The following is an 18,181-nucleotide window of genomic DNA, read 5'->3' as shown; positions in this document are numbered from 1 at the left end:
TCCTTCAGTTTTATTTTGTCCTGGAAACACTTTCTCTGCCCTTCTATTCTGAATGACATCTTTGCTGGATAGAGTATTCATGGCTGTAGGTTTTGGATTTTCATTACTTTGAATATTTCTTGCCAGTCCCTTCTTGCCTGCAGGGTCTCCTTTGATAAATCAGCTGATAGTCTAATTGGGACCCCTTTGTACATGATTCTTTCCTTCTCTCTTGCTGCTTTTAAGATTCTCTCTTTATCTTTAACTTTTGACAATTTGATTATAATGTGTCTTGGAGTGGTTCTCCCTGGGTCCAGTTTTTCTGGAACTCTCTGTGCTTCCTGGACCTGTAAGTCTATTTTCTTCCCCAAGTTCGGGAAGTTCTGCTTCATTATATTTTCACATAATTTTTCAATTTCTAGTTCTTCTTCTTCACCGTCTGTCAATCCTATAATTTGAATGTTCATTTGCTTATAGCTGTCCCAGAGGTTTCTGAGCCCCTCCTTGTGTTCCTCTCCTCCCTTTTTGTTTCCTCTTTCTGCACTGGTTGACTCTTTGTTCCTTCCCTATGTTCCGATTTGTTGATTTGATCTCTGGTTTTTATTTCCTCACCACTTGTCTTGTATGTATTTTCATTCGCTTCAGTATGACTAGCTTTCATTCCTTCCCCATCTTGTTCCAAATCTTTTGTTAATTCTGTAAGCCACCTTGTGACTATAGCTCTGAACTGAGCCTCAGAAAGATTTCCTATTTGCTCATCAGTTAGGTCCCTCATTTGCTGCCTGGTGAGCTGCGTCACTGGAATTTCAATCATGATCTGCTTCATCTTGACAGTTTTCTTTTTACCTTTGCTTCCTGGGAGAGCTGTAGGGGGTGGAGCCCTGTGCACTCGTCACTACCCAGTGACCAGTGACCTTTTTCACTGCTCTGTGGCACTTCGTGTGGGGGCGGGGGTCCAAGATGGATTCCTGCTGTCACTCTCCGCTAAGAGACCAGGAGTCTCTTCCTCTGTCCCCACGCCCTCTGGGCCTCACAGTCAAGGGCAATGGGGTCTGCCTTCCCAGCATTGGAATCGCGAGCTGCCGGGTCTCAACTGCAGCTGGGATTGCTCCCCTGGCATTTCTCACGGCTCTGCCGCTATCCCCACTGCTGGCACAGACAGCACCGCCCGACTTTTCCACTCCAGTTGCCCCTCCTACCCGTCCAGACGAGCACCACTGGTTTGTAACTTCATACGCTGGACTTCCATGTAGTTTTATGTTCTGGAATTTCTGGTTGTCTTTGGTTTTGAGGTAGTTGTATTCCTTCTTAGTTGTGAAGGGAGACAGAACATGTCAGTCTAAGCCTCCATCTTGGCCGGAAGTCAAAGCACAATATCCATGTTTATAGTGCAGTCATGTTGTGGCTAAGTAACTAAAGTCTAAACTCTGACTCTTATTTACATAAATGAAATGAAACAGGAAAAGCAGTATGGTTTCTGTTAAATCTCAATGAAGCAAGAAAGGTATGAGCTCACACTGGAACTAGAGCAAGTTAAGCCCTTCAAGGGGCTAATTATTGTAATTCACTAATGGCACTAAATTAGAATAACCTAAACCTTTTTATTATCTTAATTTTCAATGTAAGTTATATATTGTCACTGAGGATCATCAGCTAATTCTGTCATCGCTGCAGCTCAATACAGAGCAGTGGTTATCAACCAGAGATAATTTTGTCCTCCAAGAGCTGATTGGCAATGTCTAAAGACATTGTTATAACTGGGGCAAGGGGTGTGCACCTGGCATCTAGCAGGGAGAGACTAGTTCATTCTCACAATAGTCCATGGAATATACACTATGTTTCTCCCAAGTTTATAGGTAAGGAAACTGACAGGGTTAAGTACCTGAGTCATACAGCTTGCAGTAGTAGAACCAGGAAGTAGAGAATAGAGATGGTTTACTTATAAAAACGCTTTTATAAATTTTGAAATCAAGAGACCCCAAATTTATTGTATGTGGGGCAAATAGTATTTTGTTTTGGGTGTAATATTATACATTGATATTCTGAGCATATTAAGGTCACTTCCAGATGTGCTTTTTTGATGCTTAGGAAAGTAGTAAATTCTGCTATATGTACTACACTTACACCTCCATACAGAGATTTGGAAATCACTTGATTATACCAAAGACATAGATGAAAGGATGGGAAAAGGGAAAGAAGATGGAGTTAAAATATGCTAAAAATTTGATTCTTGAATGGCAGAAGAGTCATGGCAGCTTCAAGGATATGATGAGTTTCACAGAAGCAGAGAAAATGTTGAAAACAGACCTACTAGTTAAGTATGAAGCACTCTTCTAAGCATGTTAACATATTGACAGACATAGTTGAACAAAAAACCATGTGAAGTAAGTCTGCATATTACAGCCATTTTAGATTTGAGAAAACTGAGGCCTAAGGTGATTTAATAGCTTGTTCAGGCCATATAGATGATAAGCAACTAAAACAGCTCTTGAATCTGGGCAATAAGGCACTAACATTTATGGTTTTAATCATTTTCAATTTACTTAAAGAAGACTCTTGAGACCTGAAACAAGGAAAATCAGTGCCTGAAGTATCCGGACAACATTTCTAGGCATAAATCAGTTAGAAATTGACCTATTTTTGCAGATCATCTGTGTGTGTGTGTGTGTGTGTGTGTGTGTGTGAGAGAGAGAGAGAGAGAGAGAGAGAGAGAGAGAGAGAGGTGCATATGCTCTGCATTTTAACACATTTAAAGGCCTTTTAAATAGGGTAATAGAGATAATGATATGACATGAAGGTGAGTGAAACTTATTCATTTTTTCTGACATTTTTCAACAAATAGAAAGCTAGAGGTTGAAGTAACTTATTGAAGGAAGTTGTCAATAATCAGTCAACAGACACTCCTGTTTTCAGTTTAGTGATTATTGTGTTTGGCTGAAATCAATACAAAAGATTTTTACATTTTTAAACTTTACTTTTGAACCTGATGTCTTGCAAACAGTAATATATAATTATTGTATGAAGTGGAATAATAAATACAAAGAATTATCTATGTAAAAATACCATGTGCCTTTGTTATATCTCTTCATGTCTGCTCCCACCCCTGAAATAATCAGATGTCAGCCTGGAGTCTGTCCCTCCACATAGTTCTATATTAAAAATAACATAATAAAAGAAAATATATAACTAAACAATTACATCACTGTACTTATAGTTGTAACAACAAGCTATTATGTCAGTGGTATGAAAACTTTAACTTCAGAAATTATGAATTTTTTTTTTTGGAAATACAAGGCTTACTCTTGTTGAATAAATGGTCTCCTGGAAACTCTGTGACTATATGACTTGCTCTGTGTGTATCCACATGATCCCTGATGCTTGAACCTAAACCAAGAAAAATCAGTGCCTGAAATATCTGGACATTTCTAATCATAAATCAGTTAGGAATTGACTTATTTTGCTGTGCATCAGTGTGTGTGTGTGTGAGTGTGTGTGTGAGAGAGAGAGAGAGAGACAGAGAGACAGAGAAAATGAGAGAGGGAGAAAGAGAAAGGTGGAAAGTATGTTAAGTTCAACCATGAGCACCTAGCTACAGCATGTTGTCCAAGTGATTGGGTGTTATACTAATAAAAAATGAATTTAATTCTTAAATATAACTTTACTAAGCGTCCCCCGATTTTGTTATATTAAACTTATTTTAGAAGTATATAATTATTGTTTGTTCACCTGTTTAAAAGGACTTCAAAGGCATTTATATAAATTTTAAACAAAATTCTTATTATGTGACTAAGATGTGATCAGTCTGCTCCTGACCATGTATCTTTTGTTCAAACTTCCTTTATTCTACCTACTTACTACTGTTTGTTATTTTTCTTATGATTCTAACTTAGAGTCTTATTGTTGTTAATGTGTGGTTACTGATACTGCTATAGCTATAGATCATATTAATGAAGACATTTAACTTATAAATGGATCAATCAGTAATGTCATATCAAATGTCTATATTTGGAAAACTATTATATTTTATATAATATATTATAAGACACATCTGTGGCTCCGTAAAATGTTTAAATTGATATTACAGTATTCCCTCACTTATCGTGGGTATTACATTCTAGACCCCCTGCCCCCCGCGATAGGTGAAAATCCGTGAAGTAGGAACCTTACATTTATTTTAGTATTTATATATATTTTAAGGCTTTATAAACTCTTCCCACACACTTATAAACCATTTCCAGTCCCTTATTAACTTTTCTCACTTCCTTATTAACCTTTTCCATACTTTTATAAACACTACTTATATTCTTAAACATATTCTACACTTTTAAACCTACATAACTTTAACAACATACATATACAGTACCGCAAAATCCCACAATATGAATGTCTCTGTTTATCATAGCACATGACTGAATACTTTCTGGACAGATCTCATAGTAAAGCTCAATCCTCACAGTGGCCAGTGGAGTAAGTCTGCCAACACAGACACCTAGAATGATCCTCCATACCTTTTGACTCAATAAGATTTTCACTCAAGTATCACTTTCTTAGAAATATCTTCTTTGACCTCCTTGATTTGGCTAAATCCACCTAACTTACACCTCAAAAGACATTATCCTCTATAGGACTTTAAATACCAAGTGCTATGAAGGAGGAAGATGTCTTTTATTGCTCACCATTCAATTCTCAATGTTTCTCAAAGGGTCTGGACTGTAATATCAACAAATATTTGCTCTATCAATAATGCATATTTGATGTGGAGAGATTTAAAGAGCTTTCACACATACTCAAACATTTTCAGGTTTCAGGCAACATTGATAACAGAAAGAAGAGTTTAACACACGTGCAGCTTTGAGGAAAGTCTTGTGGAAGGTGCTAATGTTACCACCATGTGATTGTAGGTGGTATCAATCAGTCATTATCTTTTGTTTCTGGAAGAAAGTTTTGAGTTGAGGTACAAAATTTCTTCCTTCTTCCTTCATACACATGAACTACTGAGTTTTAGGAAATCTGAAATGCCATCAATTGTAAGACTCACTATTATTTTATGTGTACTTCTTAGAAAGAAAATGAAAATACATGATGCATTGCTGTCAGAATTTTGTATATTTTACTTATCAAAATGATACTTTTAGACTATTTAGACAATGTTATGTACATTGATTGAAAATGAAATAAGTTGGTTATGCTATTCTTAAAATTTCTTTATATTTAACACCTTACTCTTCTGTATCTGATTTTAACCTGGAGTCTTCTGTGATCTTGTCTTTTTATATTGCTTCTCTCATAGAACATTTAGAATATTGGTAGTGCAGATTTTCTGAAAATAACACTTACTATTGTCCCTGCTTCATTTGCTTGTTTTCTTGTGTTTTGTTTTTACAAGCCAATGGCCACTGCTCTGAAGTTTTCTTAATGAGACTTTCTTGTTTTTAACCAAAAGACAAGTGCGAGACACCAAAGACAACTTAAATGGCTTATTGACTAAAACAATGAACAGTCACAGTTTCTAGCTGAGATACACGAAATAAATTTATACTTATTCAAGCAAGGAAAACTGTTTCCAACTTCTATGTAGTGGGCTGTCATAAGATGTAAAAAAATGTGCTTCAAATGCTCATTATAATGTATGTAATGATTATACACTGTCATCTATGTGGCTAGCACTATAACAAATATTTGCTTTATGTCATTATTTTTCACAACTCAGTCCAGGTAAGCTTATTTTCTCCATTTTGAAGATGAGGAAAGAAACCCAAAGAGAAAAAGATATTCATTGACTTGCCCAAAATAAAATAAGTACTATAAAAGCTGACGAGTAAACCCTCATTTGTGAATGTGGAATAACAAAATTAGGTGATTGTGAGCATTAAAGTACATAGCACAATATTTGGAAAACAGTAAGTATCCAACACAGATTAACTATTTATATCATTCATTTGTTCAACAGTATTTTTGAACATCTAAATAAGACAGATTATTCTTCTATGCAATGGATATAACTTAATAATAATAATGATAATAATAATAATAATAATAATAATAATAATAATAATAAACTTAACCCTTGCTTTCCTGAGCATTTATTCTAGTGGATATTAATAAAGATTTTTATTTTCACTGTGAATAACCTTGTTTAAATTATACCAGATCACCTTCTTTCAAGCTTAAATAGGGATGTTTAGCCATTAAATAGACTTTCCCCAACTTTATTAAAGTATACAAATATATTAACAGAATTAGGTTTCCTAGTAAGTAATTTCATCAGTTTTAGTTCATGGTGACAGAGGTTTTTATAAGAATAAATGATGAAAGGAATTATAACATGTACAATTGTAATATAACAAGACATCTTTATTGAGGAGAGCACCTCTGAATTTATATATAAAATGGCCAAACAAGACAGTTCCATTAAAACATTACATTCACTTCTGAAAATTAAAATCTATGTGACTACAACAGAAAATCTAAGTATATTCCTGGGGCATTTGAAACTATACTCATCTAAAGCAAAATTATTCCTGAGCATAATTTGGTGTTTTGAAAATTATATGTGATATAAGACACCACATTCATTAGCAATAAAATGTATTTTCACTGCCTTTGTAAGAATGAATCAGTATCAGCTAATTAATTCATCACCACTGAATTAGTACAGATTTGCAAGTTTAAAGACAGGAGTGGTTGAGTTTTAGTTTATTTGACATTAATATTATGAGCATCAATGTCTCAAGTAAAATTGTTTTCACAACAAATATTTAATTCCTTAGTAAACACTAAAAGAAAAATTTATTTCTCATTTTGTCCTCATTGTACACCACATTCCCATGAAATGTTATCTCTCAAACATGATTGTTTATACTTTCTTGGGCCTATTTGAAATACATTCAATTCCATTCATCTCCTTTGCCAGTGCCATGACACATTAATTACTATATTGCAGAATTTTTTATTATTTGATAAAGCACACATCATTTTCTGTATTTAGATGTACAGTATAACCTTTAAAAGCACAGTCTCTGGGATCTGCCTGCTTGGTTACATTTATGTCAGCTGTTACCTTTAAAATAATACAAAAATATTTCTGGTCTCAATTGCTTTATCTGTAAAATGTCAATCATGGTATTTCTTTCCAAGTAAGTTTTGTATTGAGGATTAAATGAGGTAATGCATGTAAAATAAAATAGTACTGGCCTATAGATAGTGCATAGTATAGTAGTAGTGTTGCTATTTCTTTTGCTATTTCAAGGAAGCCCCAATATTTTTAACATACTAATACTGTTGAATGCCAAATAAAATTCTGTTTGGATTGTGATGGCTATTAAAATGAATTTAGAGACTAATTTTTGGAAATAATAATATTTAGTATAATATGTATTCTCATCCAGTAGATTTATTTATTTATTTGTTCATTTATTCCTCATTTCTTACTCTAAGATGAATATGTTGTTCCTAAGCTCCTAAATTCAATGAGGATTTTTTGTTTTTCTTGTTAGATAACAGAAAAAATAAAAAATAAAGCAATTATTATTTCCATATTTGACCATATTTAACTTTATTTCATAACATGAAAATATGATAGAAAAAGGAAGAGGAAAAGAGAAGAAAAACAATACAAAATATGAGTTTAGCATTGTAGATCCTTGGTCAGTAGCTTAAACTGGTGAATTATATCTAATTTTTTCAACATTCTCAGTTTAGTCCTGGTTTTGTTACCCTTTTATAGGTATAGTATTTTCAGCTTTAAATGGTCAAATAATTTCAGCTTCACACAACTTTAGTCTTAATCCAATGATCATGAACTTTTAACACTGATCTGTTTAAACTTCTTACTCTCTACTGAGTCTATATGTGCAGTTGGAGTTACTCTGTCTCAAATAACCCAAGGAATAAGATGATTCTTTAACTTGTAATTGGCAGGATAACTTGGTTTACCTTTGTTATTAACTCCTAGTTCTATTGCATTATGTCCACATAACAGGGTCTGTTCACATAACAGGTTCTATATGTTTTATGCTTTTCAGAAGGTTTTGAGATTATGTTTTTGCTGTAAATAAGACCTGCTTCCATAAAATGTTCCATGCTTCCCAGAATGAAGAATTTCCTATTTAAAGGGTTCACAGTTTGACATGTCTTTGCTTTCACCTATGCTAATAACAAGTTTTAGTTTTGAAAATATTTTGTTACTCCGTATTTTTCTAATGATCATTATGTGTGAAAAAGTAGCTTTTAGATTTCAATGTTTATTTATTTCTACCTTACCTACAAAAAAGCATTATTTAAATACTGTTTTAAATTCACACTACTATTCATGTTAATAGCATTGATGTCTGTATTTTGTAATCTCTATCAAGATTACATTTTATTTTTTATTCAATGCTCTAACAATATTTACCACCATAGTGTAATACATAAATTTTGTTCATTTCATAGTTTGGCAATATAGTTTATATATATTTCATATAAACTTTGTATGATATTTCAGAGGCTCTGAAATAGAATATATTCATTACAATATTGTGATCTGTCTTTAATTTTAAAAAATTAATAAAAGATATTTATACAATAACTGGTCTTAATTACAAGAATTTAAATCTGAATAGTAGCTTGATAATAATCTTGCTGTACATATAATGTAGCTATACTTACAGGGTACTATTAATTATTTATAATTGCTTAATAATCTTTACATAGTTCCTCCTCTGCTTCCACTGGAGAAAATTAAAAATAAAATAATATATTAAAAATGCACAGTAAATATACAGTTATTTTATTTATACATTCAGGGGAGAAAATATTTTAAAAGGAACTGAAATCATATTAAATGGTCCATAGGAAAAAAAAATTAAATAAATATTCTGGTCTTATGTTTTCAATCAAACTGGTTCAATTAATTTAAGAAGTATACTTTTTATGTTCTTTTTAATCACTGTGATAACTTTACAAGAGCAGTGTTAATGTTTTAACATTTATCTAGTAAGTTAAATGTCCCTATTAAAGTACACTTTTTTTTTCAATTCAATGAATTTTCATTTTTTTAATGTGAAAAGGTTATGCCCCAATTTCCTCAGAGCAGCTTGGTTATTTTTTAATATATTTCTTTTTCAAGTATTGGATGTAATAGCTCTAAGATCATGGCTTAAGAAGTCAGTGGGGTTGAGTTAATACAATTATCATGTTTTCTTGCATGAGTCAACAATTAGAGTTCATTAGAAGGTTGAATCTCTGGATAATAAGAAGCTGTTGTGAAAGGCAAACCATGTTTAAAATTTGTCATGTTTGCCTGCTCAGAAGGGGATATTTAATAAGCTCAACTTTTCAAACTTAAAAATATCATAATATTTCTGATTTCTTTAACTATCCTAAACATCTTGCTTGATCAAAAATTCATAAAAATAATCATATTTAACCAACTGAAAATTTAACAAGTCAGTATCATGGGAAGTTCATCTTCATTAAAAGTGATATTCTTAGCAAAATTATTATACCTCAGTTCTTCTAAACAGATCACTGTCAAAACAAATAATTATAATTTTCATTCTAATCCTAAAAGCCAAACATGAGTTATTATTATAGATCAATTATTTATATTAACATATAAGTTGCTGTATTTTGTATATTCTCAGATGATAAAATATACTCTTTCTTGTTGTATAAGAACTGAGTGTAGAGTATATGAAACTACTTTAAAAGTTTAGATTTGTCCATACAAGTGAAATATTACCTGTATAGCTAATATGTTACATACAGAAAGTAGTTGAATAATAATTTAGGACTTATAGCAGAAAATAAAGTCTTGGTAAAAATAAAGGTACAATGTGTATACATCTCTTTTACTATATTTCATAATCTAAACATTGAATATTGTGACTTACTCATTTAATCCACTTAAAACTGTCTAAATTTTTTTAAAAATTTAAGTGTATGTCAATTCTGGAGATAATGTTTTCTACAACAAATTAATCTCTCTTCACTTGGCCTTAAACTTATTCTTAACATCAAGGTGTGACTCCTAATATTGATTTTATTTTTGGCATTATGTAATTATCTAAAATCAATTATATTAAATATATAATACCATGAGATAATATATATGTATATATATATATAAAACTAATGTAATTGATTATATATAATTATCTGACAAACTTAGCTATGATATTCAAAGACTGATGACTTTCCTATTTGTAGGACCCTAGTCATTGTTAGACTAGAATCATTGCCATCACCTTGAGGTCAGGGTATAAGTTATAGTCTGCATTATAATTCTACCACTTTGCAACATACTTGATTTTATGAAATGGTATATAGTCTTTTAATGATTTTAATTCCTACTTTAGGCATTCTTTCTTATATTAGTCCATAAAAATACATAGCATGTTTTCATCACACTGAAAGACAATTCAATAATTTTATCATTACTTCTGATATCTTTCTTTCAACATTGTATCCTGTTTGAAATTATATTGCTTCTCCTAATCGTATATAGTCCCATGTAAGTGGAGAGTCAAAACTACCTAGGAAGCGATACCAATGTGGTAGAAATAAAGGAATTAAAAATGAGTGGGGGCATGAACCAAGCATTTCTCTTACATTTTTATTGCTCTTCAATTTTTTCTCCCCATGTTGTTATGGTTAAGGTAAATATGGTTTTAATCTCCTAGCTTTGCAATTGAACAAGTTTTGTGTTTATTGTTTTATTTTATCTTCATGATCTTATTATATAAAATGGATATTATCATCTTCATTTTAAACATGAGAGACTATGCATAGATAGGTAGTTGACCTGTCTGAGAATTTTCAACCAAGCAATTCAATTAAGACCTGGTTGAATACTAATATTTAAATATGTCTTATGTTGTAATTTCTCCTTCCTGAATTGCGGAAATATCTTCAACTCTTCTCATTACTTGTCTTCAACATAAATTATAAGGCCACAGAAATCTCAAAATTAGAATCAGGGAAGCTGATAAAAAAAGTAACCTCTTTAATTCTAAATCAATGGTTTCCAACTAGAGGCCATTTGCCCCTCAGGGTACATTTGACAATGTATGGAGATATCTTTAGCTGTCACAACTGGGAGTGTAAACTACTGTCATCTAGTGAATAGAGAACAAGGATGCTGCCAATATCTTACAATTCATAAGAGTCCATCACAACAACAAAAATTTATCTAGCTCAACATTTTAATAGAACCAAGGTTGAGAATCCTTAAAACTGGAGGATCAGGTCCATTGAGATAGAAGGTGAAAACAAAACTCTCAATATAGGTTCAATTTAGATTCAATTTATATACTTACTCACCAGCATTTCTATCATCCCCTATGTTCATAAATATGGTTTTTAGAAGTAGAATTGTTGGGTTAAATTTCTGATTTTACCTCCTGTTGGCTTAGTAACCTTGAACAAGTTGCTTAAACTTTACCTTAAAAATAGGAATGTTAGAGTAACAATTTATAAGTTGTGAAGTTGTTTTGAAGGTAAATAATAGAGTCAAAGTGCTGAACACCTAACCTGGAGAGTAAGTACTCAATTAATGGCAGCAATTATGTTAATTTTGTACACCAATTGTTATGAAGATACAGGTCTAATTAATTTCTGCCATTGGTTATTTTTAGCCTGATGATTAAACACAATTAGTCAGTTGTTGGTAAACTCAATTAATTCATGAGTTTCTGAACACATTAATGGTTAAGGTGTTCTTCTTTTATTGCCAATGTTGTATGTATGCTTCTGATATTCACCAAAGCCTATGTAAAGTGGTTGGGTTCTTAGTCACTTTTGGTATCTTTTGAAGCTTCTTCATTTCCTTCATTCCCTTTCAGCAAGTTATACCACTCTGGCATTTGGAAGACACTTTTTGCAATCTGGACCCAGATAGTGTCCATACACCTCAGTCTACCTGTTTGACATCCTGACCCTCATGTCACTCTCTGTCTCTATGTCTGCCACAAGGAACACTTTTGTTCTGTGGTGAACTCAGGAGGATGATCTCATATCTAAACACTGTAGCCATTTATGTGTAACTTTATTGCTGTGGCAATCCATGTACAGGGAACTCTAGAACTGGATGCCCATGCAGGCCCATGAAAGGATGCTCAAGTAATTCTCCAATCTAGAATCTCAGACTTATCTAGAAGTTTTACTGTTCTTCTTCCATGAAACTCAGACAAGGGTGTAATTACAAGGTAGAAAGCAACTTCTTAGGGAGCACTTCCAAAGTTCCCTTGATTCTTTTATTCTTCTTTCTGATGTTCCTCATGTCTCAACTCAAAGGTGGGTAGAGAGCTTTATCTACTCTTTCTGTAGCGTCATAGTGGCTTAGAATTTCCCTTTCAATACTCTTGTTTGTGTTAGGATTACAGCTTTTGAAAATCCAAAAACAAGGAAAGTCTTTTTTTTTTTTATATAATGGTAAAATGGCTAAAGGATATCAATGAAGAATTAAAAATGGTAAATGTACCGAAGTGTTTCCTAATAAGTATATAAATTTTCTTTACTCAGATATACTCCATTTCATAATGAGAAATGAGGTTACTTTACAGGTAGTACTTGGTTATTAGAAATTTAGGCAGTCTGGCATCTATTAACATTAGTGCAAGGTTGAGATGGAAGGTAATCTTCCTTTTGGCTCAGCAACCTGTCTTGCCTTCTCAGGTCTTATTTACTCCAATAAAATACTGTAGCTTTCAGCACATCCTGTTTTTCTGGTACATTTATTTATAACTTTCTGTTCACCTATCCTCTCCTATTCCCATTCTTAAGGAAATAAATGGGGAGACCTGCATGAGTCTTTCTACACTGCGACAGTCTTCAGATGATTGAACGCCTTTCCTTGTCATGCAGGAAGAAGGCTCTGGGGCTACAAAGGCATGGGTAGATTTAAGGGATCCAATTTCCAGACTCACATGTACTATTTCTTAAAAATGACTTGCCCGAGAACTGCCTACTGGCACAGATTTTCCGTTCCCACCTCCTCTTTTGCAATTGTTCCTCACCTGTTTTACAGAAGAAAGATGCAACTTTCACTTAGTTGCCATCATTCCACTGACAGGAGCTAGAAAAACCTGGCACCAACGGAGCAATTGGAGAATGTTACCTTTCTAAAGGATGGTTGCAAGAGCAAAACAAACCAAGTGTTAATATGATAGTAGTGCAAGATACAGAGCCTTATTCCATCCTTGTTACATCCTTCCTGCTTTTATTTAAAATGAAATAAGACTCTGCACTTTTCAATACTTCTTATCAATACTTAAAAAAATTTACGAGATTTATCACAAGATGGAAACACACGCAAACTAAAATATGTAACCATCATTTTCCACAGTCAAAATGTTTTTTATATATACTTGTTTTTATAGCTGAAAACTTCAGATCTTTTAACTAACTTACTCTGAATATTTTATTCATTACTCCTGAAAGTATCCAGGGCAGCAAATAACCAAAGTTCAAACTACTATATAAAGAAAGTGCAAAGTTGAAAAAGAAAATGTGTAGAGAACACCCATTTCCATCCTCCAATTAAAGGCAGACGATGGCACTTTGCTCTTGCTTAACCTAGATTGTCTTTAAAAACTATTAAGGTGTAATAAGCTTAAGGAAAAAAACCTGACTTTTAATACATGTCCAAAAAGCTTGTGTTTGAAAATGAATGGTTACACAAAGGAAAATGTACTTTATACCAAACAAGTTTGAAGAACCCTGTATTGTAAAATAAACAAGACAAAAAGATGGCATGTGGTTTATTGACAAAGGCAATGTCTTCTGACAGGTATGTAAAGGAGGTAGTGGTTCTATTTCAGGCATCTTCACTGCCATTTCATAGGTTGGCAAAATGCACTGTGAAGGTGCTTCAAAGCAGGGTACACAGCAATATCTGGTGTGTTTCTGTTGTTGATGTATTCATAGCAGTTCCAAACACAATTTATTAGATAAGTCTTAAAAATTACGAATAAGGCAAGAACACAAAAACAATGAACAGAGGCAGCTGGAGTCCAAAGCCAGGAGGTCTTTATAATGAAAAATTAGATAACTGATCTAGATAGTCTTTGATTCTTGGCAAATGAGAGAACTGATAGCAATCAGGCAACCAAGGAAGAAGTAAAAAAGCCAGGAACAGAAGAATGGAATAAGCCAACCCATGTTATAAGAAATTTCTCCATATACCAGCATTAAAGTGATTATAAACATAAGAACAGAGACTGCAATAAGAACTCAGGAATTATCTGCCATTCTCTCAGATAAATAGTAATTGCCAATGACTTCATAATGAATGTTGACTGATGGCATTGAGCTTGCATGAGACCTCCACAGTAAGCAAAACTGCCATTAATGGTTTAGCACCATGTCCCCAGTCTGATTGTCCTGGTGCAGACATGGCAACGGCCCCAGCACCCAGTGTTGTAGAACCAGGTGCAGTGGCTCCACTTGCAAGTCCTGGACACCACTGGGAATCTCGTGAAACTTGTTCTTGGGCGGGCCCCTGACAAAGGCTTTCGTCCAGCATTTGAACCCCACTAGCTCTGCCACTGTGTTCAAAACCAAACGAGCCATCTTCAAATCCACCGCTGGCCGGGCCCCAGCCGATTACTTCAGCCAGCCACTTCGCACCTGCGCCCTGAGGGCCAACTGCACTCTCGCTCCTCCACCTTCCCAGCACACAGGCCAATGGAAGAACGGAAAGCTGGGTGGACTCATCTGCTGGTTGGAAAAACTTGAAGATTGACAAGACGTCACGCCCAGTTAGAAGTGCAACTCACTTCAGTTCTTGAAAACAAGAGATGGCTCAGAAACGTATTGTATTTGGGTTTGGGTGCAGCTTGGAGTGTCACCATCTCTGATACCTGAACGGCGAGAGAAAAAGCATTTCATAGGAAAAGGGAGAGAGGATGGGTAGCTGGCACAGAGGGCGGAAGGGCTTTTCTAAATGATGTCTTTGCAGGGTACTGCTTTGGAGGTTTTATATATATATATATAAAACATGTGTGTGTGTGTGTGTGTTTTCAAATCCTTATATGGGTCAAACGATTAAAATTTTTGAAGGCCAATGTTTCAGAGGGTTGTAAAATAGCACTGAAATAAACTGGAAATATTAAACAGTTACAGTAGCTCTCTGCAAACCATTTAACCATTCAGTAAGCGTTAGATTAAATGAGAAGGAAGCTAAAGTGACTCCTATGGCTTTGGTGATTAGGTGTAAGATAATGTTAATGCTACTAAAATACAGAATGTAAGAAAAATGAGTCACTTTGGGGGACAAAGCAGTGAGCTCACTTTTGAATACATAATCTATGACATTGCAAGGCATACATAGATGGAGGCAAACATTTAGTAGGAAAGTTGTGGGATATCAGAAGGAAGGCTTGTATTTCAAATAACTCATGAGTGTACACCAGTATATGGCCAGCATTTATTTCCATTGTAAATGACAGAAACCCATCACTCTAATGTAGAAAAGAATATTTTTAGTCTCACATGATATATATGGCTACTTTCATGTACACATTTGGAGTCCTAAATGCCATGTCTCAGTTATTTCCTCTGTGTTGCCTCCACTTTCAGGGTCCATTTGAAGGCTATCATCAGCTTCAGGCTTCTCTCATCAATGGCTGTTGTGTAGAACCCATATTTTCATGTCACCAAAACCTAAACAATAGAGAATAATTTTCTTCTCTAAAACCCTGCACCCAATACCCTACAAGTTCTTTACGGACTGGGTTGCTTGCTCTTTCCTGAACTGACAACCATGGATGGGGTACAGGGTTTGCTGACTGTTGTAGGCTAATCTTGCCTCCTTGGAGCTACATAAAGCATAAAATTAATCTAGAAACACTTGTGCCAAGAGCAAACTGGAATATGTTACCAAAGAAAGGGAATGGAATGCCCATAGGAAAAAACATAAAGCTAAAGGGAGAATGGATAGTGTGACTAGGGAATGAACATAATTTTGTGACCTTTTAATGAAATTCCAATGTTTAAAGAGTTCACAGTGAGTGAAATTTTGGCAAATACTTTTTTGAACGAAACAGCATATTGTAATTCTTAGATCATTTTTCTGAATCATAAGTGATTTCTCATAATCTATTATTCCATATCTAGATTTGTTCTTTAATGATTTACTTCACACTTCCCCACATTGGTGCTCAATTGCCATTTGTCTTACACCACACAGCTTCATGAATTGTCTCTGCACTTTACTCCCACTGACTCAGCATTCTTTTGCTTAGAACAGCTTGGATAATTTACTGTGTACTCCCACTTTCAGGTTATTTATAAGAATCTTTAAATAAAATTACTGTCAAACCTGGGGAATGACATTGTTAAGTTTTCCCACCCAGTAGAGAATTAATTTAGCTCTGTTCTTATTCTCCTGTTTGTGTGTGTTCTTTATCTATGGTAATCCATACATATTTGTTAAGCAGCACAGTATGTGCTTAAAAGCAAACCAGTGTCTTGGGGCATGCTGATGAGTTCAAAGATGTTAAAAGGCTCCCACTTAATCACAAGGCAATTAAATTTTATTTGCTTTTTTAACAGAGTTAATGATGAAACTTTGCTTAAGAGCATGCATTAACTATGTTCACCTTTAACTGTTTGATTCTTCCATTAATGAAAGGTCTTATCTGTGTTTCTTATTGAAAATACATAGGCAAACTTCAAGTTTTCTCTTTAGTTTTAAACACTTAATCAGTACTGAAGTTATTTTGAACCTATTCCTGAAAAATGTAAATACATTTCCTAGAATTATTTCTAAAAATCAGAAAAGGAAATGTTTTACTGTGAGTTAAGAGTTCTTCTCACTTAACATTATATGAGCGATTCCCAAATGTCAAATAGTAAAATAGGGCCAGCCTCCTGGTGTCAGTTTTAGCAGGCCAAGGTGAAATGATAAAAATAAGGACAGTCACCACAATTTAACAGAAAGTTACATTATTTAATTGAAAGGCTTATCCCTATGTCCTTCTGATTTTTTTTGGGGGGGGGGGAATTAATATATATTCTTCCTTTGCTGATGATGTGATTATTGACTGAATAATATGTGCATTTTTAATGTCCATAGTTGACAAGTGAAAAAGTTGAAAAATTTATGCTTGTGTTTACTTTTTAAAACATTACATGTTTTATAAGATTCTAAATGTTAGTAAAATTGATATATATGCCAATAAGCAAAGAATTACATCTCTTCAGCTGAGGTTTTGTTTTAGAATCTGAGTAAAAATTATATATTCCAAAAATACAGTGTTCTTCCCACTGCTTTCTCTCCATGGCAAGGTGACAACCACATGATATAATCTAAGGTAAAAATACTTGTTAAATCAATAGGTCAGCCACATACTGCTTCACATGGACCATTTACCTACAAAACACAACTTAATTATCTCATAATACTCTAAGAATTTTAACTTCACACAAACAATGAAGGAGAATTTTTCTCTGTACTCTGTGTTGATAGATTATTGCTGCATGTGTTTATGAACATATGAAAGTGTGTACTATTTTTCGCTTTAACAAAAGAAGTGTTCCTCAGGGAAAGTTGTTTAATTGCTAAATGCCTTAGTTAAAAAAAAGACAATGTATATGAAAATATAAGTAAAGTAGGTATAGATGATTTGATGATATTTTGTTATTTCTTAAAAAATGTCTCTTAGATACTAAGAAGTTCCCAAACACTTTGCTAGGTGATAGAAATTAATAAAATCAGCCACGGTCTCTGTTCTTATGTAGGTTAAATAATATTGGAGGATGCAAACATTCATCAATAGTCTTACAAAAAATGTGTGTGTGTGTGTGTGTGTGTGTATACACACACACACATATATGTTCAAAATAGCCAATAGATTAAAAAATGGGTTTGAGGGATTAACCATCATAAACACTTTTAAAGTAGAGTAATGGAGCAAACTAGTGATTAAGCTGAGAATTGTGTAAAAGTATAGAAAGTGAATAGAAACATATAGAGACACTTACAAGAACTTCGTCTATGAAACTGAAAGATCTCTCACTTTATCCTTACTTTTCAGACACTGTGTTATTCTGACCAAATTAACCAAGACAAAGAAAAACTTAAAGACTAAATTATATATAGTCTGATCTGAAGACTAAGTAGAAATTATTTTAAAGAGGAATTCAAACTAGAGGAGGAGGCAAAGGCCCTAAGATTTCAAGGAAACAGATTAATGTGAAAAGCTAGTCAGCTGCTGCA

General features: G+C 33.7%; 1 protein-coding gene and 1 pseudogene across 1 annotated transcript in view; one reads left to right on the top strand and one right to left on the bottom strand.

Annotated features, from left to right (window-relative positions):
* Positions 1-18,181, top strand: part of LRRTM4 (leucine rich repeat transmembrane neuronal 4) — an 805,389-nt gene that overhangs the window by 95,709 nt on the left and 691,499 nt on the right. The gene's annotated exons all lie outside the window — the stretch shown is intronic.
* Positions 12,862-14,721, bottom strand: LOC150006291 (uncharacterized; annotated as a pseudogene).

This window comes from Furipterus horrens, unplaced genomic scaffold (assembly GCF_987537825.1).
Source record: "Furipterus horrens unplaced genomic scaffold, mFurHor1.1.pri manual_scaffold_6, whole genome shotgun sequence".
In the NCBI taxonomy this organism is placed as follows: Eukaryota; Metazoa; Chordata; class Mammalia; order Chiroptera; family Furipteridae; genus Furipterus; species Furipterus horrens.
Note: the sequence above shows the minus strand (reverse complement) of the source record. Positions and strands in the feature narration are given on the sequence as shown.